The sequence below is a fragment of the Alligator mississippiensis genome, chromosome 1, assembly GCF_030867095.1.
Source record: "Alligator mississippiensis isolate rAllMis1 chromosome 1, rAllMis1, whole genome shotgun sequence".
Classification (NCBI taxonomy): domain Eukaryota; kingdom Metazoa; phylum Chordata; order Crocodylia; family Alligatoridae; genus Alligator; species Alligator mississippiensis.
In genome coordinates this window covers 97,708,203-97,724,535 of record NC_081824.1, presented here as the reverse complement: position 1 = coordinate 97,724,535, position 16,333 = coordinate 97,708,203, and the positions used below count along the sequence as shown (strand labels likewise).

At 44.7% G+C, this 16,333-nt stretch overlaps 1 long non-coding RNA gene across 1 annotated transcript; it reads right to left on the bottom strand.

Annotated features, from left to right (window-relative positions):
* Positions 1 to 11,488: 11,488 nt before the first annotated feature.
* LOC132252201 (uncharacterized) lies at positions 11,489 to 15,974 on the bottom strand. The gene is made up of 2 exons (XR_009464099.1): positions 14,309 to 15,974; positions 11,489 to 14,228 (listed from the first exon to the last, which is right to left on the bottom strand). It is a non-coding gene; the product is annotated as an uncharacterized LOC132252201 (long non-coding RNA).
* Positions 15,975 to 16,333: the final 359 nt, after the last annotated feature.

Genomic DNA, 16,333 nt, shown 5'->3' with positions numbered 1-16,333 from the left:
TGTTTGAGGGTGCTGCTAGCAAGCATGGCAGGTTCTCAATCCTGGTGTTAGGCATTGCAGTAAATGGCTTTATAGATGGCTATGCATGCCACAGAATAGAATCCTTATCCCAAGGTAGGTTCCCTGCCCAATGCATTTAGAGTTAAATACAGAAATAGACTCTGAAATTACAGTGCTCCAATCCCTGAATTAAATGCACAGGGAGAGTTAAACATCTCAGAATGAGTTCCACAAAAGAGTTGTGGACAAAAGTAATAGGGAAACTCCAAGAATGGTGGTTTGCATCTAATTCAATCCTACTCATGAGCCAAAGTGTCTTACTTGGGTGGTAAAGATATGTTGTCCATTGCATGGGATTGATGATCTAGCACCCACTCCTGAAGGTAGATGTTAGCCATAGCGTAACTAGGGATGGGCACCAGTCCCAGGCACCAATTTAGAGGAGGCACCAAAATAGCAACCACTGAAAAGCCCATACATGGGGAAGTAATTGAATGGTACCCATGCCCTTCCCCATGCTCCTCTGCCCCCACTCTCAGTCATCTCTGTCCAAGGTGCCAGCATTCCTAATTAATACTTCTGGGTTTCAGAGACCCTTTTTTCAAAAAATCAAAAGCAAAAAAAACCAAGCAAAGATCACTTTGGTACAACAGTTCAGTTCCTAGAGAACTGCAGTAAGATGTGGGAACCCCAGGTGTTTCTGTACATGTCAAACTTTAAGGCTTCTCAGGGTCAGAACTGCAGCTCCTCAGGAATTTAAGCACTTCCAGGGTAGAGCAGCAGCTAAACAGAGTCTTCAGGGTCAGAGCATAGGGCTTCAGTGCCCAAACTCTGCCTATGCCTGTTTCAAAGTTACCCTTACTTGGTAGCTGATCTCCCAGTTACTAGTTACAGACCTCTGCACATGTTCCAATACATGGACCCATTTGTCCTTGCACTAGGAGTTCATGTAAGTTACTATAGAAGTAATATGGCCATTGCATTTTTTATGATGCTGCACGTGAATCGTTTTTGTATGTCCTTAAAAATTGTTGCTGTTAATTTCAGTCAATTATTTCACTTTGCTTCCCAAATGTTTAGATAGGAGTGATTTTTCTTCTTTGCTGGAAAGCAAAATAGAAATATCACTGCAATGTTTCAAAAGCCTATGTCATTCTGTTTCAAATATTTTTTCTCATAACCTAAGTTTAGTCTGAGCTTTGTAACAATAATGGTGACCTCTATATTAAGACATGCATCAAATGTGAATGCCTGAAATGTGCAGATAAACTCTGCTTTGTTATTCCAGCAGGCATCTGCTTAATAATGTTTCCTCTACCTTGGTATTCATAGTCTACTTTTTTAACTATCAGAAGCACAGCAGGTTTGTCTAATTAAAGGGATAATGTTCACAGAATAGACACCTGCTGCAAAATACAGGAAATAGAGATGAGGCATTAATGTTACCAATAGTAAAGTTTTTCTAGTGACAGCATTTTATGCCATTCATTTTGCTACTATTGTAATAAATGAGCTGTATTTCTAAAAGCGACAAATTACAAAGCTTCCATGTGCAGATTGTGCATTTAATGAAATGCTTAATACTGGTGAAATAGAAGGCCAGATTAGTCGGGATGAATAGGACCTTCATCTCTAATTGGTGGAAAAGAGGAGTAAATATGAGTGAGGATCAAATTCTACAAACAATTATGCATATGCTCAATTTTACTATCACTGTTTTCAGTGGGACTGGGACTGCGAAGTTGAGCATTTGCTGGCAGGATTGGATATTTAATGTACTGCTCAATGTGAGTAAAGATTCTAACACTCTAATCCTAAACTATCAGATTTCTGGCTCTAGTGATGGGCCTGGCTTTAATTCAGAAAGTTACAGTGGAAGACTGACACTTTCCTGTTTATGAATTATGCTAAACTTACAAAGTATGAAACATCACTAAGTTTTGTAAATTTGCTATCTGCCACCACACAACGTGGCAAGGGGGCTTAATGCCCCATGGGAAGGTTGGACCCCACCACAAATGGCCTCAGCCCATAGGAGAAGTTAGCCTAGGAAGGGCTGATGAGAGGCGCAACTTCCCGGCAGGCACTGGATCCACAGCAACAGAGCAACATGCAGCACCACCATGCTGTTTTAAAAGCATGTACTCCCTGCGCATAGGCGGATGTGCAGAGAGTGATGCACAAAGAGCACGCTCTGCTCACCAGAAAAGCTGGGCAGTTGAGCCACGCGAAGACAGCCAGGAGAGCCTCCTGATTCCTGACTCCAGCATGTTGGTGGACCTGGGCAGCTGATCTGGGCAGAGATAGCCAAGAGATCTCTCTGGCTCCAGCAGAACAGACAGCTCAAGGCACAGGAAGAAGATGCTGCAGCTGTAAGCAGAAAACGCAGAGGGGTTCTCATCCTCAAAGGCTGTGGCCAGGGAAAGTCTGGAGGATTGAGGGGATCCTGCACCCAGACAACAGAAGCATATGGGACGCGTGAGTGTGAATACCCCTGTTTAGTGCCAGATGTCGGGGTGCTGAAGGGGCTACAGTTTCTTTGAGTTTCATTATTGTGTGGGAGGTCATCCCCTCTGGAAGACCAGGTATCTGGACTGCATGTGACTACACCCAAAGAAGGGTGGTGAGGGGCGTGTATTTCACCCTGCTCCAGCAAAGGAGCTGATTGAGTTTGTGTTTTATCTTTGACAAAATTAGTTTGATTACTGAACTGAGGGGATACTAACCCATATCCTGAAGATAAGTTATGGGCATGGACTTTGTTCACCCAGGGTGACTGTCTCAGACTGAAGTTGATTATGTAAGGGTTAGGTCCAGACTTAACTCTTTGGTGTTTCTTTTGGAATTATAATTTAAGCCTTGTGATTGAGGGACCACACCCAAGGCTATTTGTGGCAAGAACTGATCCAAAACACATATTTATTATCCGAGTTGGGCAAATAAGTCGTCCATGATAGCAGATAGCGCATTCAGTGACACCTGGCATGAGCAACCTTGCCACATAGTATGTGGGCCTGTGCAAAGTGGCTAGTATTCTCTTAGGATTCAGATTCGGCCGATTCGGAAGATAGTGATTTGATTAGGTGATTCAAATCACTGTCCCAGACTGATTCGGCTGAATCTGATTCAGAGATTTAGCTGCTGCTGAATCTCCAAATCACCCAGGCCCATCCCCAACTCACTCTGCCCGCCCAGCAATGGCTGCCCCGGCCACCGTGGCACTTTGAAAAAAAAAAAATCCTGATTCACTGGGTGCTGATGGGTGGAGGGGCGATCCCTGCTGCCCCCCACTGCTCCATGCTGTGTGGGAGGGCTCTGCAGGAGCCCTCTGTTCCATCCCCCCCTGCTGTCCCAGCCCCAAGGTTTTTCGGGTTTTTTTCTTAAAGGGCCAGAGCTGGGGAGGGGCTGGGACAGTGACAGGGGGTGAGGGGGGCTCATGCAGACCCCCCCATGCAGTATGGGGTAGTGGGGGGCAGCAGAGATTGCCCCCCGCCTGGAAGCACCTGGTGAGTCAGGGCTTTTTTTAAAAAGATTTGGAGAGCTTTCAATTGATTCGGACCTTTTTATTGGCCCCTGATTCAATTCGGTTTGGAGATTCAGCCACTGAATCTCCTCTGAATTGAATCACCACCCGAAGCTTCGCACAGCCCTAATTGTATAGGTCACTGGTATGCAGACCACAGTTGCACCAGCTAGTGTCATTACACATCATTTTGGTAAAATCTGGTTGGCATGTGGAATGGGTGAAGGGAAGGAAGAGCCCCATGAAATATGCTTAAAGACAGCCTCCCTGAGGGAGGGATACCACTTGTTGTTGGAGCCTCCTTCCCTAGTGTTTTCTTTTCATAATCAAGTCATGGCAGATGAGTAAAGAGGGCTCTCCCTCAAAGGAAACCCTCCAGATACCCAACAGGAAGCGAGCATTAGGCACTCGGCCTCCATCAGACAGTCTCAATAAGTACACTGCTCTTCGCACTGCCCTGGCTGGGCACACTATCATTTTCCAACATTTCATATTTGCAAAAATGTACAATACGATAACTTGCATTTTGCAAAACATTATCCACAGTATTTAAATAAATCAAGTCTATTACATTACAAAGAGATAAAAAGAATACCAGGCAGGTAGAGAGACAAGTCTGTTGTTGCTATGTACTTAACATGCTCTTTTATTGTTCTCCCGTTGTCCTTTCACCATCTGCTTTTCTATGAAGTCATTTGGTTCTTCTTGTCATGGATTAAGATTGCAGGCTCTCTGGAGCGGGCAGGATCTTTTCTCAGTGTTTTGAAAGTAGCTTGCACAATGGAATCTCCAGAAACAAGTGTAAGAATAAGTAATTACCACCCAAAAATGAAGGCACTATTTAACAGTACAATGAAAGCAATTTAAAAGCCAGTCTTTGTGGCTTTACCTTCTCCTAGTTTTGTAATCCAGAAATGGTTGACAGAGATACAAGTGCGAGTTTAAACTGTAGCAAATGAAAAATCAGCTGGTTAATTATCCATTAGAGAACAGATCTTCAGGTTTTTTTCCATCTGTGAGATGCCCTGCCATCACCCTGGGGAGAGCTTTCCACAGAGCAGGATTGAATGCCATGCCTGGTGGAAAGGACAACATGGAGGCTCTGTATCCTTCACCATCACACCTCATGTGATGGTGACTAAATGGGGACATGCAAAAAGACAATAGTGTTGTCTGCTGAACAGGGTCATCATGTTTTACATGGTAGCAGAGAGAGATGCCAAGGGAAACACTTCTCCATCCTACTGTGATTAAAGGGAAATTAAGGGGAATTTCCCCACATGCCTCATGTACTTAAATGACTTTTGTTACTGTAACATCTGGACACCTTGTAATATATTTATCTTCACATTAGACTTATTCTTCTTTTACAGAAGAGGTTCTTTTTCAAAAGAAACATCAAGAGACCCAGTAACTTACACTTTCTGTGTGATTTTGAGTATGACAGAACAAGGATTTGAATTCAGGCTTATACTCTAACCATAACACCATCCTTCTCTATCCCTTTCAGTGTCCCTTCTACTTCTATTTCACATATTTTTTGTGAAGAATGATTTATCTAGGCCTTCGTGGAAAAGGTGTGGCTAATGTTGGAGAAAACAGAAAGGTAACATTTCCCTATGCTTTCTGTTTTATCTGTGTATTCCTCCCACTTCCATTAGCATTCCTTGATTTCCCTCCAGAAAGGGTAAAACTGAAAACATCTTAACTCTACCTTCCAAGCCCACATAAGGGAAAGAAAATGAACAAAAATCACAGCTGGCAGTGTTCAGAGCTTAGGAGGATTTTTCCTTTTTTTAAATAAATCTTTTATTTATAGCTTTTGACTTTTATGGAACATACAATATCAACTAAACTGAACAATAAAAAACCCTTCAGGTTCAAGTGTTTGCACTGCACCCTTCACAACATATTCTTGTTTCCTTTGATAGCATGAACTGTGTGCGGAACAGCATATTTTATTTTATTAACTAAACATTAACATAATAAAGTACCATTTTCTAGGCTTTGTAAGAAACTATGAAGTGAAGAGAAAAGTATGAACTGCAGGAAATTTGATAACAGTATCTCTCAGACTTCATTACATAAGAGACCTGCATTAATCCTGCTTGTGACTATACACAATTGCTCAATTATTCGTATTAAAATCGTGCTTTTAGTCCCCAGCAGAGATCAGAGCCTTTTTGTGCTAGGTTCTGCATTTCCATATAGTAACTTTCAGTCCTTTGACAGTTTACAGACTACTTTTGTAGTGTTTACAGACTGAAGACACACAACAAATGAAGAGTGGAAGAAGGGAAGGTATGTATCCTTTCTTTGCAGATAAGGAATTTGAGGCACTCAGTTTGAGATTTGCTCAAGATGCCCTACAAAGTATGTGAAAGAGCCAGGATCAAAACATATTTCTCCAGTCCTAATCTGATGGCTTAAACCAGCCTCCAATTTGGTGATTGGTGGTGGCAATCCCACAATTCGAGGATGACCTCTACTATGGCTCATTGATGGGTCTTGAGGGCTAAGTACAGACAGTCAAAAAACCTGAACCTGAGTCAATTCAATCTTTGCAGATTTCTCTAAACTGTGTAGATTGAGCCAATAAGTAAATGAACTGATGTTCACTTTTCAAACAAGAAGAGCAGCCAGACCCCTGCAGTGACCAGTAGCTGAGGGGCGCTACAGCATGCTTCCCAGCCTGCTGGCCAACGTAGAGAGCTGGGCAATTCTGCCAACCACACCCCATCCTCAGCATCTGAGCTGACTGAGGAAGGTGGGGGGAACCCACCACACCAGCACAGCACTGGACCCCTAGCTGAGAGCAGCCCAGCCCCACCAGGGGAGGGGGGCTCTGGGAAGAGCCAGAACCAGGGGGTGGAGCCAAGCCACAGTATGGGTTTCTCCCCACTCAGCCTCCTCATCTGGTTGAGGATGGGGTATGGCTGAGGGACTCCAGCCCCACTCCTGCCTCCTGAGGGCAGAGCCAAGCCCTTTTCTCCTCTCCCCCAAGCCAGGCTGCACCTGGCTCGGGGTCTGGTGCTGGGCCAGAGGGTTGTGCTTTTTCCACCCTTCCCCTCCTCAGCCAGCCAGAGGAGTGAAAAGGCTCTGGCTCAGGAGCAGAGGTGTGGGGCAGACCTTGCTCTGCTGGAGCAGACAACACAGCCCAGAGCTGCAAAGCATCCTGGGATGCTGGGGGACTGAGTTAATTTGAACTGGGTGGGGATCTGGGACAGAAATTCCATAAAACTTTGACCTAAATCAGTTAAGTCTGATATTGCATCCAACCATGTTTATCCTAAATCAGGTTGAGCCATTTTGAAAGTGGTTTAAGCGCACTGAATTTCTGTTCTGTTACAGGTTTAAACCTGTTTCTGATCACTTAAAATGGTTAATGTGTAAATTCTGTCCCTAACCAAAGTGACTCATGTTTGAGGGCGTGAGCCAGCAGCATGGCCAGTGCCATGTGCAGCTGCTAGGTCTGAGCTGGCCAACAATGGGCCATGAGCAGGCCTGATAGCCATTGCTGCTGCTGTGGGGAGGCTGTGCGCTATGTGAGGGCGGACAGGGATCCCACCCTTCCCAAGCAGCCCCCCCACCCCCACAGTCATCTGTACCCACACAGTCCTTCCACACCCACAAAATTCCCCACTATCCACCCACAAACCCCCCTACAATCCACGCACACACCCCCATACTTCCACACAAGCTCCACCCCCCCACAAACCCTACACCCACTCACAAACCCTCCCACATCCCTTCCCCCACAAACCGCACATCCCCCCACAAATCTCAAACCCTGTGTGTCCAGCCGCCAGATGGGATGGGACCTGCTGATGGCAGCCACAGCTGCAGGGGCAACTGCCACATTGCAGCCCTGCCCCATCCTTACACTGGTGCTGGGACATGCAACCCCAGTCTGGTGACACTTCTGGTCCCAGGAACTACATGCAGGGTGTGATGGGCTGGGGGAGGGGTGGAGATGGCAGGAGGGGATGTGTGAGAAAGAGATAGGGTTTAGAGATAGGGGAGTGCTTCAGGTAGGAGAAGCCACCAAAGCCAGGCTTAGAGCCCCCCTGCCCCGCTAGAGCAGCCTGTGCAGGGGGGACCCGGGGGCCAGCCTGGAAGGGAAGGAGCTTGCCTAGCCCAGTTGCTGAGCCCCAGTCGAGGGATTCCCAGAAATGGCATGGGGATTGCTGGGGCCAGGGCCAGGGCACAGGCACAGGGAGCAGAACAGCAAGGGCTGGTACTGCTAAGCACCACGAAGCAGCTGGTGGGACAGCTGCAGCTGGACTCATGTCCTGGTGTTGGGACAGAGCTGCATCCAGAAGTGAACTGGTGGGGGTACACAGGGGCTGCGGGTCAGAAGTGAAGGGCACTGGTGGGGCTGTGGGTTGGAAGTGAAGGACAAAGGTAGGGGTAGGGCACCAGCATATCAGAGCTGCTCAGCATCCTTCATCCCAGTGAGTGAAGGGGATAGGGGCAGCTCTCATTTTTCTATGATAAAAAAAACCAAAAGCAAATGCCAAGAGTATAGATATTTAGCATTCATTTTATTATGATGATAGAGGCACTAGTAGGCTTCCAAATTCCTTTAAAATTGTAAATATATCAATAAAACATTGCCCAACTGCTCTCTTTATATATAGTGGCATTTCATTTTAATCACAGAAGAACATGGATTTGGGGTATTTTAATAAGAGAATTTGGGTTTTTTAATCAAAGAATTTGCAGTTTGTAAACAGGGAACACCAGGATCCCTGCTAGTGAGGCAAGTGGCAGGGACTGGGCAGAGGAGCCTGCCCAGGACCAGCATCGGAGACCCAGCTAAAGGGCAGGTGGCTGACTTGGCCATTTGGGGGCAAGAGGACAGCCTTTGACCACTCAAAGCAGGCCACTTCATTGAGCACATCTTGTTGGCGATAGCTGCCCAGATGGCAACATGGGGTCACAGGAAGATATGACAGCAGCCCCAAAGGCCAACTGTGCAGCTATGGCCCACCAGCAGCTGGCCCAAAGGTGCAGGTGGCTCTACTGCAGTGCCCATACCACAGCACAGGCAACCATGAAATCCCCACCTGAGCCTGGCAGGTGTACACACATGGCACCGCAGGTCCAAGGGAGCAGATCCTGTCGCCAAGCAGTTCCCCAACTGCCAGACTGCTGCAGTGGGTAGAGGGTGCAGGGGCCACTCTAGCTTAGGGCTGCTTCAGCAGTCCATCTGGCAAGAGGAAGACAACAGTCAACACAGAGAATCTTGCTGTAACAAAAATACTCTTCTGTAGTTTTGCTTGGAATCTCTGCAGGAATCAAATCAGTGTTTGAGAATCAAGTAGTGACCCATCAAAATTATTGTGCTGAATGAGTTCAAACATAGTGAATTTAATGAAATAGCAGCTTTCAGGTAGTCTGGAAGCATTTGCCCCTCGGCTAGAGATGTATTACATTCACAAGAGGAATTTACCCTTTAACCCACTTGTATATGACCTCCACATATTCCTTCAACTTCATTCTCCCTCTCCCTTTAGAGGCAGGCAGTTTTTCCTTGTAAGTGAAGATCCCCTTGTATGCAAGAGCCCCGTGGTTTGAAGCTTTTGGGGTCAGAGAGGTTGCCCTAAACATCTAGGTGAAAGACGGGAAATGGCCAAAAGCTGCATCATAAGAAATCCAGAAATCTAGATAGAAAGCAGATTTGTAGTGGAAGGAGTTCTCTGACACCCATGCTAGTGAACAGTGGAAAGTATGGCTATATCCAATCCATTTGCATATACTTTCTATTCAAAATTCCCTCAAGTACCACTATGGAAACTCACCAGAAATTGTATAAATGCCTAATTGCGAGAATGAGACATGGAAATACAGGAGGGGCTTGGGGAACACAGGTTTGCATTCCTAGTGACAATGACTAATATCTCAGAGACTGTTGATCCCACTGAGTCCCCTGCACTGGAGAATTTACATAAAAAACGGATTTCTGGTGATGAATTGCTCTTTATTGATTGGAAAATGGTAGTTACCAAGCGGAGCAAATTCTAGGAGCCCAGTAGCAACAGCAGATGCTGTATTTCTCACGGGAGAAAGCCTTTTGACCCAGGGTCCTACAAACATTCACACCCATTGTCTTGCTCCAAGTACCTGTGCAGTATACTGGTAAAACATCCTAACAGAGGTCCCCCTGGGATAGCCAGGTATAAGTTAATCAGGGTACATCCTAGGAGCAAACTGTGTGCTCTTCCTGGCCACCTACTGGCAGAGGAACAGCCATACATCTTGGAAGAGCTGTGTCACTCCTGCTTTAATCAGAGACAAAACCCAGAACAATTACCACCTCAAATGAGATGTGTGTATAGCTTGTGTGACAAAGCTATATTGTGGAGTTTCCATGTGTCAGCACTTCCCCTAGAGGCTGAAGGCACGTCTGCCCAAGTGCCTGGACTCTAGGACAGCGCTGACTATGGCACCAAGCTATTGCTGAAGCTAGCAGACAGGGAAGGGAAAGTGACAAGTGCCATGCTAAGGAGGATAGTCACCTATTAAATGTCTGCACCATCAGAGGAGAACTGGGTTAGTGGATCATTATTAAAGGTACTGTGGGGTGAGTATTTATTTTTTATTTATTTAGGGACAGAGCCAAAGAAGGAATTAGACAGACTTCAGACTCCAAGTTCAAAACTGCAATCCAGAAGCTGTTGTTTAGCTAACGCCTATCAAAACCACTAGTGTAAGGGTTAAGTTTCTCCTACCATTGTGAAAACTATTCAACACACTGCTAAGAATCCTAATGAACTCTGGCTGCTGTTAATTGATTTACCTAGTTGGTTATGGCCTCACATTTAAAAATAGTTCAGAAAGTTACCCAATAGAGTTTCATCTGTGAAGCATCATGAACTTTCACACTTCTAACTGGTTCCTAACCTCTTGGGTGGGTCCTGACCTCTTTCTATTACCTTTTTGGCTGATAGCCAATGGTGATGTAATGCTTTTGGACTGCCCGTACCCCAGTCCTAACACTTCCCATGTTCAGATCTCATCCTTTGCCACCAGCCTGGAATGCCCATGTCTCATTGCTGACAAATAAGACTTGGATACTTTTCTTCACTGTTGCCCCACTTTAACCAAGTTTATAGCCTTTTCACCAAGGGAAAAAGTCTACCAGTGGAGGAGACTATTTTGAAAAAAAGCTGTGTGTTCGGTGATGATATACCTATTTTGCACTCAAGCCTAATATTTTTTTCAATAATATTTGGCTGAGAAAAAAGTCAGAGACATTACTTTCTGACTGACCCTCAAAAATGGAAACTCAAGCTATGTGAGCCCAAGCCTTGGTGCTACCAAAGATATCTCCCAGAAGGCTTATATGTGATGTTGAAGAATGCATTATATGTAGAAAATCTTGCAAATTACATATTATGGGTAAAGATCTACTTAATTTGTGGTTATCACATAAAACCACAAAAAACAGTGCTGTTCATGATCGCCAGGATATACTGCATTGGCTGCAAAAATCAACCTAAAAAAACCCCAGCATATTATTCATATAATACACTGTTTTAGAATGTCCCAGTGCTTACTGCAATACAAAGACAATGTGCAATCACTGGAACCATAGATCACATAATTGAGAATTACTGGGCACATCTACACAAGACACCTTAATGCACAGTGGACAGTTCTACTACGCGTTAGCGCATCACGGCAAAAACTGTGCTGGTGCACTAATGTGCAGTTGAATTAATCTACTTAAGCATCACAAAAAAGTTTGCCTTTTCCACTGCACATTAGCGAGATACTGCGCCTTTATCTAGTACCTCATATTAGAGGTACTAAACTTAATGCGCAGTAGCAAAGGGGCAGTAATGAACATGTAGACATGCCCTCTATCTGCAAGTGACATAGACTAAGCGAAGGCACCAGTCAGTGAAGTGAAAATGCTTCAGTGCCATATTCTAAGAAATTGGACGCAATGCTACTGTCTGAAGATGACTAAAAAGAAATTTATTTTCTGTGGAATTTGCTATTAAATGATATGGTACATGCCTTTCCACCAATCAGCAGCAAGGGGCAGGGCCTCCAGAAATACCAGCAAAATCAGTCCTTCATGTCATGACCAAGCTGCAAAAATTGCTTTGTCTCACTACAAATTTGGAACCCCTAATTATGGATTCAAGATATGCCTAAACTTGGCAATAATGCTATGCCACTTCTAGTTTGTTAACACAACTACATTTAATGTTTTCCAAAGCAAAGCTGACACTTATATGGCCTTTACCACTTAGCACCCAAGCACTTCAAACATTAATGAGGCTGCCCTCACACCAGTCTAGTGGGGCTAAGATTATTCCAATTTGTGGCTGGGAAACTCAAGCATATAAGTTTTGTCTATTTGCCTTTGGTTGTACCAGAAGCCCATGATGCTCAGGTCTCCAGAAGTCTAGGGCAAAGTTTTCAAGAGTGCTTGGGGGCACCTTTTTTAACTTGTAGTGATGTACCTGAGTTCCTTGCAAAATAGGGTTTAAGGACCAGATTTTAGGTAACTAAAGATGGATGCAGATAGGTGGCTGGGTTTGCAAAAGTATACAGGCACCCCAAAAGTAATACTTAAGACACTTTTTGAAGCTATTATCCTTAATCCACTTCCATAACTAATCTTTTCCCTAGACCAGCGGTCCCCAAGAGATAGTTTACCCCAAGAGATAGTTTCCAATAGCACCAAACCACAGTATCTGAAGAAGTTAAAAATAAACCTGACAGGGAAAGCAAAGTATGTGGTCATCTACAGCATACAACCAGCTCAACATCGATGCTCATGGATTACAAAAAGGCAAAAATCACAGGTAACCCAATGAGAATTGAAGTTTGTCAAGTGTTTTATAAAGCATTAAAGTTTTCCAGCTCATTAAACTGTATCATCATTATCACTATTTATAAATAGCAGCAAGTCAAGTGCTACCTACTAAGTTCTCACTCAAAGTTCTAAGAACCATTTTCTCACTCCACTTGTATAATGTTTAAAGTTGGTTTGTATAAAGATAAATATGCACTGTCAAACCTAAACACTTTTAATCTCTTTCAAGAAAAATAGGCATTCCTGAAATTAGTGAGATACTTCATTGTATCAAGCATATAGCAGCTGGGCCCAACAAAGAATCTATAAGATACAGTACATGAACAGATGTCATTCTGCTAAGTGTGTCAGCAGCAATGAGTCGAGTGTGTGTTGAAAATGTGACAATATTTTTGGTAGGTAGAGCAGGGAGACAGATGGTACTCCTGGATGTGTGAATAAAGATTATATAGATTATTATTATGTATATAGCATAAAGGTCTTGACAGACAAATAAGAAAAGCTCCCTGCAATGAAAAGGTTGTAGTCTAAATGAATCATTTTAAAAAGTCTACTAAAATAAGCAATAAACATAATGCATACATGACTGTTGATCAGCAAATATTCCTGTCCCATCTCCAGGAAACAGCAGGGACGAATGGAAATTACTTCAAATGGCTTGGCTCCTTCTTAGATGGAAACATGAGGGTCCCTATGGGTAACTGTTCTGTTCCCCTCCTAAGCCCTCTCATGCAGAATCCCAGAGTCTCAGCCAAAATAATGCTATTAAGAAGAAACAAAGCATGGGAAATTTCAGCCAAAAAAGATTCAATTTCAGAAAGGAGTGTGTGAGAAAGTGGAAGTTATAATGGAAGCCTCTTTGGAATGTTTCCCTTGTTCTTGCAAGTGAGGAAAAATTATGCAAACAGCAGGGTAAAATAATATTGATACTCCCCCAAAAACGTGTCTTCTCAAACATGTGCAAACATTCAGATCTGTGTCATCAAGAGATAAAGAGCTTGGTTTCTCTTCGGCAATAAAACCGCCCATCATTACAGCATTTCTGTTGGACGCCTAAACCCTACCCAACAGAACTGTGATGCTCTCCTTATTCCTCTGCATAGAACAGATAGTTAAGGACATGTTTCTCAAATGTGCTGTTTCCCTTTTTGCTGTAGTTACTGTAAGAAGCATGACTACATCAATGTGAATACTCAATGGCCCTTGCCAAAAAGGGGGTTCAAATGGCCAGGCTGCAGGTGTGTAACATAGAGCCAGCATCCAACTTATCATCCCAGGAGTTCAGACACAGCCCCTCCCACAGTCTTTTGGCATCATGGGAATTCCTGTTTGTGTAGACAGCTTTTCAACGAGGCAAGGCAAAATTGTAGCAGCATCCTCCTCTAGAGAAGCACCCTGCTGAAAGGAGTATGTCAATATGGGATGAAGCTTGTGGCCATTCAGCACCCCAGGGCATTCTGTCCTCCTTCTTTTTCTCGTACCTATGCCTCTGTATGTCTCTAACAATGGGTCCTTTCCCATCTCTCTTTACCAGTTGTGGCAGAGGCTAAAAATGTGCTCTGTAATATTGTGAGGTAAGAGCAATCTCTGTACACCCCAGTGCAGGAATCATGACTGTTACACCTTCAGAGCAAGGGCCAGCCATGAAAAGTAGAGTTTTTGTCTGTTGTCTCCAGACAATGAACAAGACTCTCAACTATTATAAGTCTGTACAGTTCTGCTCACTTCAGTGAAGCTATGCTAATTCGTGCCAGTTGTTTTTCGGGTCTCACTGTGCCCACTTAAAATGTCTTTTATGCACCAGCTGTCAGATCCTTTTAGCTTCCTGAAACATGCTCTTTCACTGGCTTCTTCTGATGTCAGGTGTTCCTGTAACAGAGAGAAACAGCCAAGTACCAACACTGCAAGAAAAAAAAAATGGGTCTAAATTCCAAGATCTGACATGTTACCTTTTGAAATGCCTAAACAGAAAGTTAGGAAAACACTTCACTGATCTTGATATGTGGGAAATTCAGGTCTTGAAAGAGCCATTGTCCTTCCAAATATGTGAAGTTACTTCCAAGTACACATTAGATCCATGCCATTTTTATGTGCTGGCTGCTGTTTGTTCTTCCCCCTATCCATCTGTCCCACAGGAATTAAGCAGCAGTGCTGGGAAAAGGAAATGAACTAATTTAGGTGGAGGGAGGGGAAGATAATTCCAGAGCCCTGCATACTGTACATGTAATATACAGTATATGAAAACAGCTGTCAACCATTAAAACTGGTGGGTTGTGTACTGGCATGGCTTCTGGAACGGATTAACAGAGGGTGGAGATTCAGAAAGTGCCATACTGCGTGGAGCCAGTAACAGTCTTTTTACAAAATCTCCCATAAAAAATATTAGTGGTGTCAGCTAAAGTTTGCTTTAGCTTTAAACTCTGAGTGGAAAACAACTCAGTTTGGATCTTCTTTTCAGTTTATGCCTTTGCAAGTCTTGCATAATGTGCATTTATCCTGAAAGTGTTTGGATAGTTAGAGAGAGAGAGAAAGAGAGAGAGAGAGAAAGTTAGTTAGCCATATTAGCCTGAAGTGAAGCAGAAGGCAGGGTAGATTTTTACCTTACAGATGAGCTAAAACCTCTGCTTTTGTAAGCAGTGGCTTGCTTCAAGAAATGCTATGAAGACAGTCCCTGTTTTCCAGTAAAAATAAGGGCATGCAATAAATACACACATCTAAACTATAAGACTAATCCCACAAAATTTCGACTGACTTTCTGAAAAGCAGGAGAAGAACTACTATCTGTTTTGTTGCCCTACAATCTCCTTAAACATATTTAAATATCCTATGAGATTTAATAAACAAACCAATCTGAAGGGACCATAAGAATAGAACAGTAGTGAGTCTTATTCATAGCAAGACAGTGTAGGCTAGGGAGCAGATATGGACCTTCACCACAAGGTGGGCACTGGAAGCTGGAAGACTATCAGATACAGAATGATTCAGTGTCCCATTTACAGGTACTCCTGTGCTGAATATGGCCATGCGATTGTAGTAGGCTATGAAAATTTGAGGAAGGGTTTCAAAACCACTCATGTCTTACTAAGTGATAGTAGCAGTTTCGCAGTTTACTTTGCAGTGTTCAATATGGGATAAGAACAGACATTCAAAATGCCAGAACCTGAATTGATTCAATCTTTGCAGGTTAGTCTAACCTGCCTAGATTGAACCAATTTGGAATGAATAGATATTCAGGAAATGAAGGCATGTGCCTGCAGTGGCTCAGGCCAGGAGCCGGGGGGCACTAGAGCATGCCCTTAGCTGCAGAGAAGCTGTGCTGGGGGACCCATGCCTCAAGCGAACTGGCCAGGGCAGGAGTTTAATTCCCCCTCCCTGTCCCACTGGCACGGACCTGAGCCGGGGTCCACCTGAAGTTCCCCCCTCACTGCTGCAGCAGCAGGGGCAGGGGCATGGCCAGATGTTGCCAGCGTGGCCCCCTGGGCAGAGGAGGTAGGGAGGGAGTTTATTCCCCCCTCCACTCTCTCTGCCCCCGGGGAGGCCACAGCCGGGGTCTGCCAGCCCCAACTGCTGCTGCCACTGATTGCTCCCTGCATGGGGTGAGTGACGGGATAAGCTCCCTCCCTGCCCCCTTCACTAGACACCAGAGCAGCAGCCCCTGTCATGGTGATCTGGGAGCAGAAGCCTCTTCCTGGCAGGGAGCTGCACTGCAGGTGGGGGGGTGACACAACCAGAGCTGCCACAAACTGCATGGGTGGAAGCTTTAGCCACATGGTTTCTGCCCAGCTCTGGCTTCAGCTCTGGCTGCTTTCCACCCACCCCCTTCTCTCCCATCTCCCACCCCCCTCCTGCCGCCCTGCAGGGGATACTAATCACACCGGACAGGCAGAAAGCAGCCAGAGCTTGACACAGGGCTAAAGCTTCCACCCACCCACCCAGAGCTGCGCGGTGGGACAGGAGCATGAGCCGCAGCTGGA